Source organism: Coturnix japonica, chromosome Z (assembly GCF_054131305.1).
Source record: "Coturnix japonica strain WE chromosome Z, WE-NBRP24, whole genome shotgun sequence".
In the NCBI taxonomy this organism is placed as follows: domain Eukaryota; kingdom Metazoa; phylum Chordata; class Aves; order Galliformes; family Phasianidae; genus Coturnix; species Coturnix japonica.
In genome coordinates this window covers 67036698-67050758 of record NC_140702.1, presented here as the reverse complement: position 1 = coordinate 67050758, position 14061 = coordinate 67036698, and the positions used below count along the sequence as shown (strand labels likewise).

The following is a 14061-nucleotide window of genomic DNA, read 5'->3' as shown; positions in this document are numbered from 1 at the left end:
AGTGATTTGTCCAGCAGTGCTCGGGTGCCTGGATGGTGAAGCAGACCTTGCTGCTGACTGCAGGGCTGATGTTTCCCAGCTTACAGAACCCAGCCCTGCTGCAGCTCCCACTAGGACTCCCCAAATATTAGCTTTATCACCCTGGTGGGGGCTCTCCAAATAAGAGCTCTCTGTCCCTGGTGGCACCAAAACCCTTGCAGTGATTGGCGTAATGTGGGCATTTGTCTCACTCACAAGTGGGGAAACTGAGGCACGTATCCACACAGCTGCCACCAGCTGGGGGTGTGGTGGGGAGATCAGCCCAACTGCTGCCCCTGTGGTGCCATCTCCGCTTTCCTCAAAGCCCTACCAGGCACTGGCAGTGCCCACAGAGGTGACAGCTCACTCCTTGCCTCCTGCCCACGCTGCCCTTCCTTGCCTCGGGGCTGTCCTTGCTCACCCTCCTCTTTGGCTCCTGCTCCCTTGGCCTCACAGCCACTTTAATTTTAGCAATTCCTTGGAAAGAGTCCTTTTCCATAACTCAGCTCGCAGCAAACCTCTCTGCTTGCCAGCTCTGTCTTCTCCCACGTGTTGCTGGCGTGCCCCAGCAGCACACGCCTGCACCTGCCCAGCCAGGCCTGTCCCAGCCTTCTGCACACCCAAACCTCACGCCCGGCTCCCGTCCCCTCCTGGCACATTTAATCCTGGCACTCCCGAATTGAGCTACTGGAGCAGCCTCTGCCTTGTGTGGAGGCTCTGTGCATGACACGTCTGTCCTCCTTGTGCTGCAGAACCCCCACCTCTTTGGTGACAGCTTTGGTGTAATGGGGAGTGGGGTTACCCCTATAGCCAGGGGGTGCAGAGGATGGGCAAGGTGTGCAGTGTGGGTGTGCAACATGCACCAGTGGGTTGCACGGGAGTGGGAAAAGTGGGTGCATGCAGGATTCTCTGCTTGTGCACTGGTAGTGCAAGACCAGTGTGAGCACTGATCTATGTGCTCTGGTTGTGCAAGAGGGGGGTGTGAGCATGGACCTGTGCGCTGAGTTGTGCACTGTGTGCATGTGTGAGTGTGCTTTTATTTTGGTCTGGTATTTTGGTGCGGTGAGAGGGATACTTGGAGTCATTGTGCAACGGGCTGTGCACAGCCATGTGTGTGCCTGTCACTCACAAGTGCAACGTGTGTGTGTGTGTTCACGGGATGCATGTGAGCACAGTGCCTTCCTTTGGCTCTGCACCCCTGGGGGTGCTGCGTGCCTGCAGGGTGCGTTGTGAACGGCTGCGCGTGCAAAACGGGGCACGCGTGTGTGTGCGCGTGCAAGGAGCTGTGTGTGTCGAGTGGGCTGCGTCTCCCTGCACGGGCGCGCGTGCAAAGGTGCGTGTGCAAGGGCAGGCGCGTGGATGTGTGTGTGTGTGTGTGTGTGTGCGTGTGTGCGGGCGTGGGGCGGGAGCGCGCGGCGAGGCCGGGAGCGCGGCCGCGGCGCTGTGCCGGGGGGTGCGGGCTGAGCTCATCGCTGGCTCCCCGGCGCTCCTTACCAGTGGCTTCTGCGGTCACATGGGTTATGTGCTGGAGTTTAAAAGAGCTTATAGCCCCCGAGCCGGTGCAGAAGCAGTCGGTGGTTGCATGGGGTAGAGCCGGGAGCGGCGGCGAGGAGGGCACCGTGAGTACGGGGGCGGCCGGGGCCGGGGTGGGCGGTGCAGGGTGGCCCCCAGCCGCGAGGGTCGAGCCCCGGTGCCAGCCGCCCTGCGCGGAACCAACGCCGCCTTTCTGGTGGGCGAGGAGGGAAAGGGGGAAGGGGGGTGGGGGGGCATGGATCAGCGCCTCCCTCCCACGCCCCGCTATTTCCCCCGCGCGCACCTTCCCACGCGTGTCCGTGCTCCGCCGCGGGCCGCGCCGCCGCCGCCAACCCGAAACCCACGAGGAAACGATTCGGGCAAGTTAGTTTCCTGCTCCGTGTGTCCGTGTGTCCGTCCGTCCGCGCGTCCGCCCCGCGCCGACACCGCGCGTCCCCCCGTCCCCCCCGGCGGCACCGCGGGACCTTCGTCCCCGTCCCCGTCCCCGAGCCGGGCGGGCATCGCGGCCGCACCGCCGCGCCAGGTTGAAGCTGCGCCTTGCCGAGCCGCTGCCTGCTGCATCGCATTAGGCGAGCTGGAGCCGAGCTCGCGGGGGGGCTCTTTGTCAGCTGCAGCCTGTGGATTTCCCGGGCGGGAGAACAGAGTTTTTCCTTCTTGCCCCAAAGGCGCAACCTGCCCTCCCCGCTGTGGCAGCGGTGATTTTCATCCTTTTTTTTCTTAATTTCTTCCTTCCTTTCTTCCTTTTCTTTCTCTCTTTCTTTTTCTTTATTTTCTTCTTCTTCTTCTTTTTTTTTTTTTTTTTTTTTTTTCGGGGGGAGAGTTGATTTTATAAGAATATCATCTGCTTGGCGCGCTGTGGATCTGCTGTCCCGGGCTCGGCAGCTCACCCCGAGCACGATGAGGGCTGCTTTCCAGAATTGCATAACACACACCGTTCCCTGTGTGCACAAACTCCCTGACATCCCCTGATCCCGGTGACTTCCTTTCTAAATCCAGACCGGGGCTCCAGCCGCCGCTGTGCTGCCTTTGCAGGGGATGGGACCTGGGCTGCAGGTTTCGGCTCTCCCAGGCTCTTCCAGCCGTTGTTTTTTAAGGCACTAAACTTTCTTCTTTTTTGGTGTAAAGACTGGCAGTTCTCCCTCCCCCTCCGATAAACAGTTTTCCCCTTTCTTCCCCACCCTGTGCTCATAGACACGTGTCTGTAGCGCAGGTTGTGGAGAGGGGATTGACTGCCGAGCTGTTTGTTTCCCTTCTCAGGTCTCTTTGTGTGTTTATTTGTCAGTTAACCCAGGAGGTCCTTTCCTCAGGTTGCATTTTGCTCCAGACCTTTCTGACTCCTGCTCGGATCTTGCAAATTTTGCTCTGGTGGCCGTTCTCTCTCCTTTCTCCCTCCCTGTCGTGAGCAGCCAAGCTCTGCTCTGATGGCTCTGGGCATCTGCGAGGGATGCTCATGGCCATGCATCTTGCTGGGACCAGGTGCTGGGATGGGGGTTTCTGTGGAGGGAGTACTGCCTATGCATGGGTTGTGCTTTGGCAGTGAGAGACCCATACCCACCAGACTTCTTTGCAGCAACCCTTTTGGATAACTTAATCCGAACCCACTGTCAAAACAGGCCAAGCTGTGAGCTTTGTGCTGTCTTTGGTCTGATTAACCCTGTGTGGATCTGCTCCAGCTGAGCCACTGAGTCCCCAGTGCAGAATGTGCCCCCGCCTCCTGTGCTGGGGAGGAAGGCGCCTCGGTGCCGCGGAGCTGCAGAGCTCGTGGTGCATGTATGGTTACAGATAACTGTGGTGGGGCTCAGCTTTTAGAAATGGTTCTGCAAAACGGGGAGCTCTGAGGGTGCTACCATCCTTTTCCCCCCGCCAATCCCACGTGGAGCTGGAGGAGCACATCCTGCTGCTGCTGGGGAGCTTGGCTCCGTCGTTTATGATTGCAGCCGCTGCCATTACGCCTGACAGACGGGAGTTGCTGAGTAATGTGCTGTTTGTGTGTAAATAACTGAGTGCTCACCATCGCGCGCTCTGCCGTGGCTCTGCAGCGAGCTGCCTCAGCACCTCTGCTTGTGCAGACCCCAGTGAGCATCCTCCATTCCTCCTCCCCATGCCCTGCACATCGCTCCCAAAGTGCCAGTCTGCTGCCATGGGTCAGGGGGAGGCCGTGCTCCTACCTGGGTGCAGACTAGGGCCAGAAAGGGCTCTGTGTATGAGTGCATGTGTGTGTGTCTCCATGTGCCTTGGGTACAGGGATGCTGGCCTAGAGTTTGCAGAAGTGTGTTTTGCTATAAAGTAACTCACGGACAACTAGGAAAGCAGCTCTGTTTCACTGTGCTGGTTTGTTACATGTTTTTTCCAAACCTAGATACTCAGTCCCGAGTCCCCCTTAATTTCGTCCCATTACCACTGAAGATGCTGAATTATTCCTTCCTGTATCATTTTCATCCCATTTGCAGATTAGCATCCGACTCCCACTGTCAGTGCTTGCTCAGCTCAGCTAGACTGATCACAGCTCCTTTAATCTCCCCTTGTAAATCAATCCCTTCTGCCTCCCCATCATTTTTGTCGCTCGTTTTTCTGAAATCCCTCCAATTTGTCCATTTTGTGCTGGTGACGTATGCCTGGCCCTAAACATGATGTATACCAGGCATGGCAGCATGAGGGAAGGACACCTCCTCCCCTCCCACCCGCTGGGGCATGTGATGCTTTGTCAGCATTGAACTGAGTTACTTCCCCATTATTCTAAGCTATAGTTCCTGCTCGGTGTTGCAGAAGGAAGCAGCATACCCAGGTCAGTGCCCTGGGGGGAATCCCTCCAAATTTTGGTGGTGGGTTGGCAAGCTGGGTTTGTATGCTGCTATTGCACACTGGTGCTCCAGGTGCTGTGCTGGGGGCATCAGGAGAACACTGTGCCTCTTCCTGAAAAAGCTGATGGTCGAACAAGGTAAGGTGAGCAAAACGAGTGAAGACAAACTGTATGGGGCAGGATGGATGGGGAAACTGAGGTCCATGCAAGGCTCAACGCATGTTCCCTCGAATGCATGAGGACTTCACGTAGAGGCAGCACTTTGTACAGCTGTGCACTTTGAAGTTTCCTTGTCCCAAACCTGGAACTCTCAGCACTGTGCGTTCCCACTAGTTGGGAGGGCCGTGCCCTTCCAGGGACCATCTATTTTTAGGAGGAGCCATGTTCTGGACAGTGGCCACTGCAGATGCTCTCTGCCTCCTCCTCTTGGCCCCTCTCCAGGAGATCTGCTGGTGGGGAGGGTTTTGCTGAGACTGCGGGAGCTCGGGGGAGGTGGCACCACGCAGAGCACAGGGACACCTCAGGGGATGTCACTGCCCAGGGGTCTCAGTGGAGCTGCACTGCCCTTCACCTGAGTGGGGATGCAGCATTGGCTGAGGTCTGGGGACCAGCAGGACATGGCACGTATGTCTGCCTCTGGCTGTGATGCAGGGTACGTCCCTGGAGTAAGAGTGCAGTCTGGGTGGGTGCACAAGAGGGGTGACCGTGGTGGTCCTGGTTGGGTGCCGGTCCCTTCACCAGGATGACACTAGGGGGCACGAGATGTGCTGGAATCCCCTTTGTTGGGAATGGGAAGGAAGGATGCTATGTGAAAGCCACTCTGGACCATTCTACCTCCTGCATGATACCTCTGCACATTTTGCAGGAATCTGAGCATGAATACCCTGCGGAGCCCACGGGCTGATGCTGGTGGCAAATCCTCAGTCCCTTGCCCTTAGTCTCTGTCTGTGGTCCCTTGTCCTACTGAGTGGAGGACGCGTCCATCCGGCTGCGCGCACTGTGCTGCTCGTGGCCGTGGGAGCAGCAGGAGTGGAGATGGGAGCACTGAGCTGGAAGCATCATGGAAGTGAGGAGGTTGTGGACTTGAACAGAGGGTCTCTGGGGAGTTAGGGAAATCCAAGAAACACCTAGCATGGTTTTAATTCCTCCCAGAGGCTTTGTCCAGACAGAATCGGGTAAGGCTGGGAAGATGGACTGCACTTTGGTTTCATTTTCTGCTGGATGTTAAATCCACGTGAGATACCTCCTCAGGGTCGTGTTTTCCCAAAGCAGCAGAAACTTTAGAGAGTCAGCTGTGATGGGCAATCCTGATCGATCTGGAACATGTGTATATTTATGTATTAGATTTGTGTCCACATATATCTGGGTAAGGTTTCAAAGAATGTGTTTTTTAAGGTGTGTTTATTCATTTCGGCATTAATTCAACTGTCGTATTGCCTTTCGTCCTTAAAGTCTATTATTCCAGCTGTGAATGCATGTATATGTATGAAAGCACTGTATACTGCAGTCCTTCTCTTGTTATAACAAACCTTGTGAAAAAGCAAATAAAGAGACATTGCTCTCATAGTGGGTTTGGAAGGATTTAATATTTATCTGCTATGAATTTTGATAGTTTTTGTTCAGCATGTTTGCAGGTTGTGGTATTTCTTTTTCTTCTTCTTCTTTTCTTCTTTTTTTTTTTTTTTTCTTTTTTTTTCTTTAAGGTTATCTGCTAAAAAATTTGTACAAGCAAAAAACAAAACAAAACAAAAAAACTGAGAACATCCAGATACACTGAGTTTATTCATTACTTAATGAGCACAGAAGTCGAGCTTTTGGTCTAAAATGATGCTTGATAACAGCCTGGCACATCCATTTCTGCCCAGTCAGTTCTCAGTGCTTTTTGGCTGCCAGACCCGGGATCCAAGCTGCTGCTTCTCTCTTAAACCCCCAGGCAACAATATTAGGACACCGAAGCAATGCAAATGCACCCATCCTCCCGGAGCAGAGCTGGGAAGGTGGGGTGGGAGTACGGAGGAGATGCTGTGCTGCTGTTTGCTCTCTATGCTCAGCCACCCACAGCCCAGTGTGTGGTTCTGTGGATTTTGGGCTGTGCTGGGTCTGCTTTTAAAGTGCCGAGTCTGCTTTTAAGTCAATTAGGGATGATGTCTGAAGGCGGTGTTGTGGTTTGAGGAGGGGAGGTTATTTGTCTGAAGGTGTTACCTAATTAGAGGGTGTAGTGAGGGCTCTAATTAGCCGTGACACCCTAAAGATGTCATTGATGCCCTGTCCCATCAGCCTTGCGTTGCCCTCTGGGGCTGCTGCTGTTTTCCAGTGATGCCTATACAGTCGTAGAGCAAAAGGAAGCTGCAGCAGATGGAACCATTAATACGAGCACTCAGTGGGGGAAATGTCCCCTCCCTTTCCCCCGGGGGGGTGGGTTTGTGCTGCTCCCTGCACAAGGGAAGGGCGGGTGAGGGAGGCTGGAGAGGTTTGCAAGAAATGGTACTGTGATAGAGGGGTGATTGCATGGGACCAGCTGAAACCTCACCCAACCTGAGGGGCTGAGTACCTGAAAGAGAAAGGTCGGGGGCACCTCCAAGACTGCTGCTTCCTGCTCAGGTCACTTTGCAGTTTTGGGGTCGGGAAACAGAATGAATTGCTCCTTTGCTGCTGGTGCTGAGCATCAGCAGGAGTCAGGTGGAACTGGGGGGCTGGCTGGCAGACAGGGACAGGGAGCGGTGTTGCCCTGCCCAGCATCACCCAGCGACAGCATCCTGTGGTGCCAGGGCTGAGCTCACCCCTGGAGCTGCCAACATCCAAATGCTGCCTAAAGGAGATGCTCAGCCCCAGGGCAGATGTGCAGTCCTGGGAGGGCTCAGAGCTCCTTTGGAGGAAGAAGCTACTGCGGTTCTTCTTTGGATTGGAGAAGGGGATTCTCAGAGCTCAGCTCCTTCTTTTCTCAGTGCTGTGAGCAGCCCCACTCTGCAGAGGGGCTTTGGTGTTGTAGGCAGTGCCACTGTTCCCCTAAAGCAAATGCTCAGCCAGGCGCATCCCCACGCTGGTAATTACCAAGGGATGTGTCTGCTTTTAATTATGAGGGTGTTAAGGGAGTGCATGCATTTTGTTCACTGAGTTGCAGCCTGTTATTTTCCTATATCTCGTGGTCTCCGGTGGCTTTCACAATCCCTGGAGCATGGTATAGGGTAACGTGGTCATGGTGACCTGCAAGACCCTGATTGCCCACTCATGAAATGAAGCAGCTGCTTGCATTACAGGTATTCGCTCAGCACCACGATCATTTTGTCCATGAACTAAAAATAATGCTGGTGACAATGAGGACACATCATCTGCTGCCGTCAGACCTGGATGCAGAGGCAGGAAGGCTGTCCCAGGCTCTGCCAGTGTGTGATTTGTCCTCCTTTGTGCATCACCTCCCTGGCCTCCCAACTGGTGACTGAAAAATAAATACATTTTAAAAAAGGAGAGAACAAAATGCTGCCGCTGCTCTGAGGTTTGATCAAAAGCGCTCTGCAGACCTTCGGACTCATCACATAGCCAAGAGCTCCAGAAATAAGTTTTATGGCAAAGGTGCACCAGCACATAGCTATTATTTTGGGAAGGGGATGGCTTTGCTCCGGAGGCACCTGGAGGAGGTGCGTTTTGCAGGGTGTGCTGCAGGCTGTGTCAGCTGGAGGCTGCTTTATTTGCTCTCTTTTGGTCGCTGTTTGCCCCAGCTTTGCTGCACAGCACAGTTTCCTCCCGCTGCACACCCAACACGTGTTGCACAGACACGTTCCCCTGCTCTCTGTGCTGTGCCTGCCCACCTATTTGCAGCTGAAGGAACTGAAACTTCTTTTCTTTCTTTCTTTCTTTCTTTCTTTCTTTCTTTCTTTCTTTCTTTCTTTCTTTCTTTCTTTCTTTCTTTCTTTCTTTCTTTCTTTCTTTCTTTCTTTCTTTCTTTCTTTCTTTCTTTCTTTCTTTCTTTCTTTCTTTTCTTTCTTTCTTTTTCTTTCTTCTTTTCTCTTTCTTCTTTCTCTCTTTCTCTCTTTCTCTCTTTCTCTCTCTTCTCTCTTTCTCTCTTTCTTTCTCTCTCTTTCTCTCTTCTCTCTTCTCTCTTCTCCTTTCTCTCTTTCCTCCTTCCTCCCTTCCTCCCTTCCTCCCTTCTCCTTCCTCCCTCCTCCCTTCCTCCCTTCCTCCCTTCCTCCCTTCCTCCCTTCCTCCCTTCTCCCTTCCCCTCCCTCCCTCCCTCCCTCCCTCCCTCCCTCCCTCCCTCCCTCCCTCCCTCCCTCCCTCCCTCCCTCCCTCCCTCCTCCCTCCCTCCCTCCCTCCCTCCTCCCTCCCTCCCTCCCTCCCTCCCTCCCTCCCTCCCTCCCTCCCTCCCTCCCTTCCTCCCTTCCTCCCTTCCTCCCTTCCTCCCTTCCTCCCTTCATCCCTTCCTTCCTTCCTTCCTTCCTTCCTTCCTTCCTTCCTTCCTTCCTTCCTTCCTTCCTCCTTCCTTCCTTCCTTCCTTCCTTCCTTCCTTCCTTCCTTCCTTCCTTCCTTCCTTCCTTCCTTCCTTCCTTCCTTCCTTCCTCCCTTCCTCCCTTCCTCCCTTCCTCCCTTCCTCCCTTCCTCCCTTCCTCCCTTCCTCCCTTCCTCCCTTCCTCCCTTCCTCCCTTCCTCCCTTCCTCCCTTCCTCCCTTCCTCCCTTCCTCCCTTCCTCCCTTCCTCCCTTCCTCCCTTCCCTCCCTTCCTCCCTTCCTCCCTTCCTCCCTTCCTCCCTTCCTCCCTTCCTCCCTTCCTCCTTCCTCCCTTCTCCCTTCCTCCCTTCCTCCCTTCCTCCCTTCCTCCCTTCCTCCCTTCCTCCCTTCCTCCCTTCCTCCCTTCCTCCCTTCCTCCCTTCCTCCCTTCCTCCCTTCCTCCCTTCCTCCCTTCCTCCCTTCCTCCCTTCCTCCCTTCCTCCCTTCCTCCCTTCCTCCCTTCCTCCCTTCCTCCCTTCCTCCCTTCCTCCCTTCCTCCCTTCCTCCCTTCCTCCCTTCCTCCCTTCCTCCCTTCCTCCCTTCCTCCCTTCCTCCCTTCCTCCCTTCCTTCCTTCCTTCCTTCCTTCCTTCCTTCCTTCCTTCCTTCCTTCCTTCCTTCCTTCCTTCCTTCCTTTTTTTTTCTTTTTTTTTCTTGTGATTCATAAAAAGTCTCTCTCTCTGAGGATGGAGTTGTCTGTGCTTTTATTGACTTGGTTCCGGGAACGGCAGTGACTTTTCCATCTCCTGTGTACATGATTTCTGCGAGAGCTCTGGAGCAGGGGCCAGCCCTCTCTGCTGCTGTATCTCCAGTCCTAACGTTGTTAGTCTGACAGGCCCATTGGATATGTAGGTGCATATAGTTTTATCTTGTGCATGAAAGCAAGGTCTGTAGCAGGGCACAAAGCATCTCCAAAGGTGATACAGGAGGGAGCACATTGGCTTGACAGCATTGTTGGCCATACCACAGTAGTGCTGTGCCAACTGGCAGAAGCCCCTGACTCTTGTACTGGGATGTTTCTGCATGTCTCCACTCTCAAGCCATTCTGGGGAGCTCCCCTCTTAGCAGTTGCAGCTGGGCTCTGTGGAGTTCAGTGCTGCAGGATAGCCCACACATTTGCATGGGGATTCCCAATGATGTCATCCGTCCCTTCAAAACCCAGCGAGGTGCCATCAGCAGAAAGGCTATTTTCCACCTGTGCACCCTGCATGCTGGGCTCTTGCTTCATGCACATTGTACTCTCTATTCTGAGATACACTGACCAAGCTGGTGGAGCTCATTTGGCTGGGATGAGTCTCACAGATGCCCTGCATCTCCACCCTGCAGTTTTTTCACTGTATATACACATTTGCCGCCCCTCATCTATCTTTAGATCAGTTGCTTTGAGTCCATGACTCCATTGCTCCTCCAGGAAACAGGGGTGAAAGGTAATGTCTTTAGGACCTAAGATGGGTCCCTGACTTGAAGAGCATTCAGCATTTGTGCTTCCTAGTTTTGGCACATCTTTACCTGTAGCCAGGCCAGCAGTGTTGTTCTTTTTCCAGGTGGATCTTTCCACCTCCCCAGGGCTGAGAAAGGGAGAAGGCAATGAAGCACCTCTGCCCAGGTCAGAGGTATCACTGGCAAGGGAAGGGGCTTGGTGGTTTCAGCTTTCCCCCACATGGGATGGATTGAGATTGTCTGACCAGTGTTTGGGTTTAGGTTCTGGGAAATGTGGTGTATGTGCACAGTGATACCTGTGTCTGCGTTTAGTTCTGTGGTATTTGCCATGGCACATTACCACAGTCAGCAGTGAACCTTGCCACAGTGTGGGGATGCAGGAAAGTATCATTGCCTGCAGAGGGGAAACTGCAGGCTGGAATGGCTTTGGGATTTCCTGGAGGTCCCAGAGCAGAGATGGTGGCAGAAAACCAGACTTACTGAGTTACAGATGGATCGTGCCAGCTGTGGGACACACCAGAATACTCTTTCCCTAGAGCAACGCAGGATGTCCACCCCTCCGTGCAGTGCTGTGTGCTTATCTGTCTACCTCTTTGGCAGTTGAACCCCTGAAATGACATTTGAAGGCTTTACATTTATTCTCTCCTGCCAGTTCCAGATTGGATTTGCTGAGTTGTCAGGCAGAAGATGCTTTTCTCCTAAGCGCTGGCCCTGCAGCAGCTCCCTCTGCTCCATCCCTTCTTGGAGCAGAGCAGCTGGGTTCCTTCTGCCTCCACTGTCACCAAGCAGAGATGTGTGGGGGCTGGAGCCACAGCTTTGCCAGTGGGTGCATGAAGAGAAACAGATTTCAGCTTCCTTCTTCTCCTCTTGTTTGGGCCATGCTGGGATCAGCTGACAGTGGGTGCTGAAAAGCGACAGACAGGGCTTGCTCTGGGAAAGAGATGCTGTGGTGGAGAGGGTGAGGGTACTCGGTGCAATCACATCCTCCTGCAGCTGGCTGATGCATCTGACCTAGGTGTGTGCAATGAGCTGGTGGGTTCTCAGCACTCAGCCCCAGCAGGCGGGATGCCTGCCTGCAGATAACCGGGACGAGTGACACTAACAAGCAGCTCGTCCGCCAGCTCTCTGCGAGGAAGGCGAGCGCTTGTCCATGCATGGCGAATAAATTGTGCCTTTGTCCCCGGAGGCTGTCACTCTGACACTCTGCCGTGCTCTGCTAGCATAGAGCAGCACTGGGGGCTTGCCTTGGCAAGCAGAGCAGAGACACGTGTCCCAGCTGGAAGAGAGAAATGAGAAACCTCCCTGAGAAGGCATTTGCAAGTGGCAATGTGACCGTGCATGCTGCTGGGGTCCAAGTGGACAGCAGTGTCCCTGAGCTGGAGCAGAGCTGGGAACAGCCTGCTGTGTGCTGGTCCTTGAGTGCTGCCGAGGACTTTGTGCGCTATGGTTGCACAGCAGTAACAGCGAGGCTGGCAGCTCAGTGGGTACCACATAACTCAGAGCAGCAGTGATGCTTTGACCCCTGCACATGGGTAGGATGCCCCACAGCTGTTGCACAAACAGAGCCCACGCTCAAGGGCAGAGCCACCACGTGTGGGTGCAGAGAGGCTGTGACACAGGCAAATTCAGTGTTGGCTGCAACGAGCAGCACATCCGAGGTTGCTGCTGTCACCCAGGCTGGGAGATGGAGGAATTTAATTATCCTTCTAACTTCTTCCAGAAGGGGCTTGGATGCCATAGCAGCAGACAGCTTTCTAAGTAGGGAGGGGAAGAAAGACAAAGCACCTTCCTTTGCTGAGTCCTGGCCATTCACTCTCCTAGTCATCCCACCCCAGACAGCATGAATGGGCTTTGGAGGAACCGTGGGCAAAGGGCACAGCCATGTCAGTGACACCTCCTCCCCTCTGCAGGATGTGATCTGCTGGAGGTAGAGTTCTGTAGGGCTCTGCTTCACAGCCCTGCTGCATGCTGTCTCCCCTCAATCGCTGCCGTGGACATTAATTTTTCCCAGATTTCTGCTTTCCTTTGAATATCTCTGCTGTGGATCATTTTCCTTGCATGTGTTAGCTGGTATTTTCCCAAAGCTGAGTCCTGAGCTATTTCCTGCCTGTCTTTCTGTGATTTCTTGTGCTCCCTCTTCTGTTGTGCATACACCCACCTTGGTACTTGCCATTGTCACTGGGTATGGAGGAGACTTCTTGCTCCTCTGATTCAAAAAGCCTGCAGGAGGAGAGGAGCTGCCCATTACAAAGATTGCAAAGCCTACTTTGCTCCTGCTTACACCTCTTCAGATTTGAGCATAGTGGCTTAAGTCCTGTGGTAGCCACAGTGGGAGAACACAGAGTTTTGGGATGGGGAGAGCTTTGTGGAGAGGGGAAGGAGGGTGCTGCAGGGCAGGATGCTGAGGGTCTGTCGAGCTGCAGGCTGGAGCTCGAGGATGCGATGAGAAGGGAGAAGCAGGTAGCTACTGCCCTGAGGGTCTGTGGGAACAGGAGGCAATAAGAGGATGTAGGGGCTGTGGGGTGTCCTCTCTACAGTGCTGTGGGTTTTATGCTTGGAAGTGCCTCTGTGAGCCCCTTTCTTCCCTCCTTGCCTTGTACACTTCACCAGAGTACCAGGACAATGCTGCTTTTCCCGAAGCCTGCGGAGGATCCCCACCTCGTGCTGCACACTCAGGAGCCAGACAGCAGCTTAAAGACTAAATATATCTGCTGCTGCAGCTCTTGGCTCCTATAAAAATAAATCTTACCGAGGTAACTTTGTGCTGTGCAGTTCTTAGAGCTTGCTTTGCTGTGGTTTCCACTGAGATAGCATTTGGCTAACACAGCCAAACATGAGCAGAACAAGCCTGGAGCTGTATAGAAAGTGATAAGATAAGGCAGGGCTATGATTTGCCTGTCTGATCCTGAAGCTTTGTGCATTATTTAGTGTGTGTAGTGAGAGGTCAGTAGCCTCCTGATAATTTTCATTAGATTAGTCAGGCAGGGTAATCACCTGCTCAGAAAAACCAACTTGACACTGTCTGTTCAATAGTTGGGGTTTAACTGAAAATAAATAGCCTTGTAATTATAAGGACACTGCCAAGGTCAAAAGGCTCAAAGATTCTCTTTCTTTTCTCCCTCTGATATGTTTACAGAGATCTTGCTATTCTTTGTGAGTTTCTTTTTCTTTTTTCTTTTTTTTCTTTTTTTTTTTTTTTTTTTTTTCCCCTCCCTTAAATTCAAATCAAAAGCTTCAGAGCTCTTAAAGGAAATTCAACACTTCCACAGCAGTGGACGTGAGTGGTGTTGCAATAGCCAAATGATGCCTCTGACCCCATGCTAATGAGCGGGGCACTCATTAGTGCACTGGAGTGTGTGCTGTGCGCCCAGGCAGGGCGGGGATGCGCTTCCCTCCTCATCTGTGCTAATTCTGGGATGGATCCAGCCTACAAAACCTGGCTGCAGGTTGCTCCCTGCTTATGTAGCAGACTGCATCCTTCTTCGGGTGATGTCAACCCAGCCCAAGTGCTGTCCTGTTGGAGGTGTGCATTAGCTCTTGGAGTTGACTCTGCTGCTGTAGTTGGATGCTGCTCCTTCTCAGAGAGCCCAGGGAGGAAGAATGGAAATGATGCTGATTCTGCTCAGCTTTAATCAGTACCAATGAGCTCTGCAAAGGGGTTCATCCATTGTAGCAAATGGGATATTAAAGCTGGGGTCGGTGTGTGTGCACTGATGAAAACCTTGCCCTTTTCCAGCTTCAGGTGGTTGTGCTTGCTATTTATCTTCCTCAACTGCATGTGAACACTAATG

General features: G+C 53.3%; 1 protein-coding gene across 5 annotated transcripts in view; it reads left to right on the top strand.

Moving 5' to 3' along the window:
* Positions 1 to 1579: 1579 nt before the first annotated feature.
* CNTFR (ciliary neurotrophic factor receptor) overlaps positions 1580 to 14061 on the top strand; it is a 166025-nt gene continuing 153543 nt past the window's right edge. For 3 of the 5 annotated variants that reach the window (XM_085529466.1, XM_015848429.3, XM_085529465.1), the window contains exon 1: positions 1580 to 1637. The gene's annotated coding sequence lies outside the window, so the exon portion shown is untranslated. Of the gene's footprint in view, positions 1915 to 14061 lie in introns of all 5 variants that reach the window. The other 2 variants (XM_032441286.2, XM_085529467.1) reach the window with 2 other exon arrangements.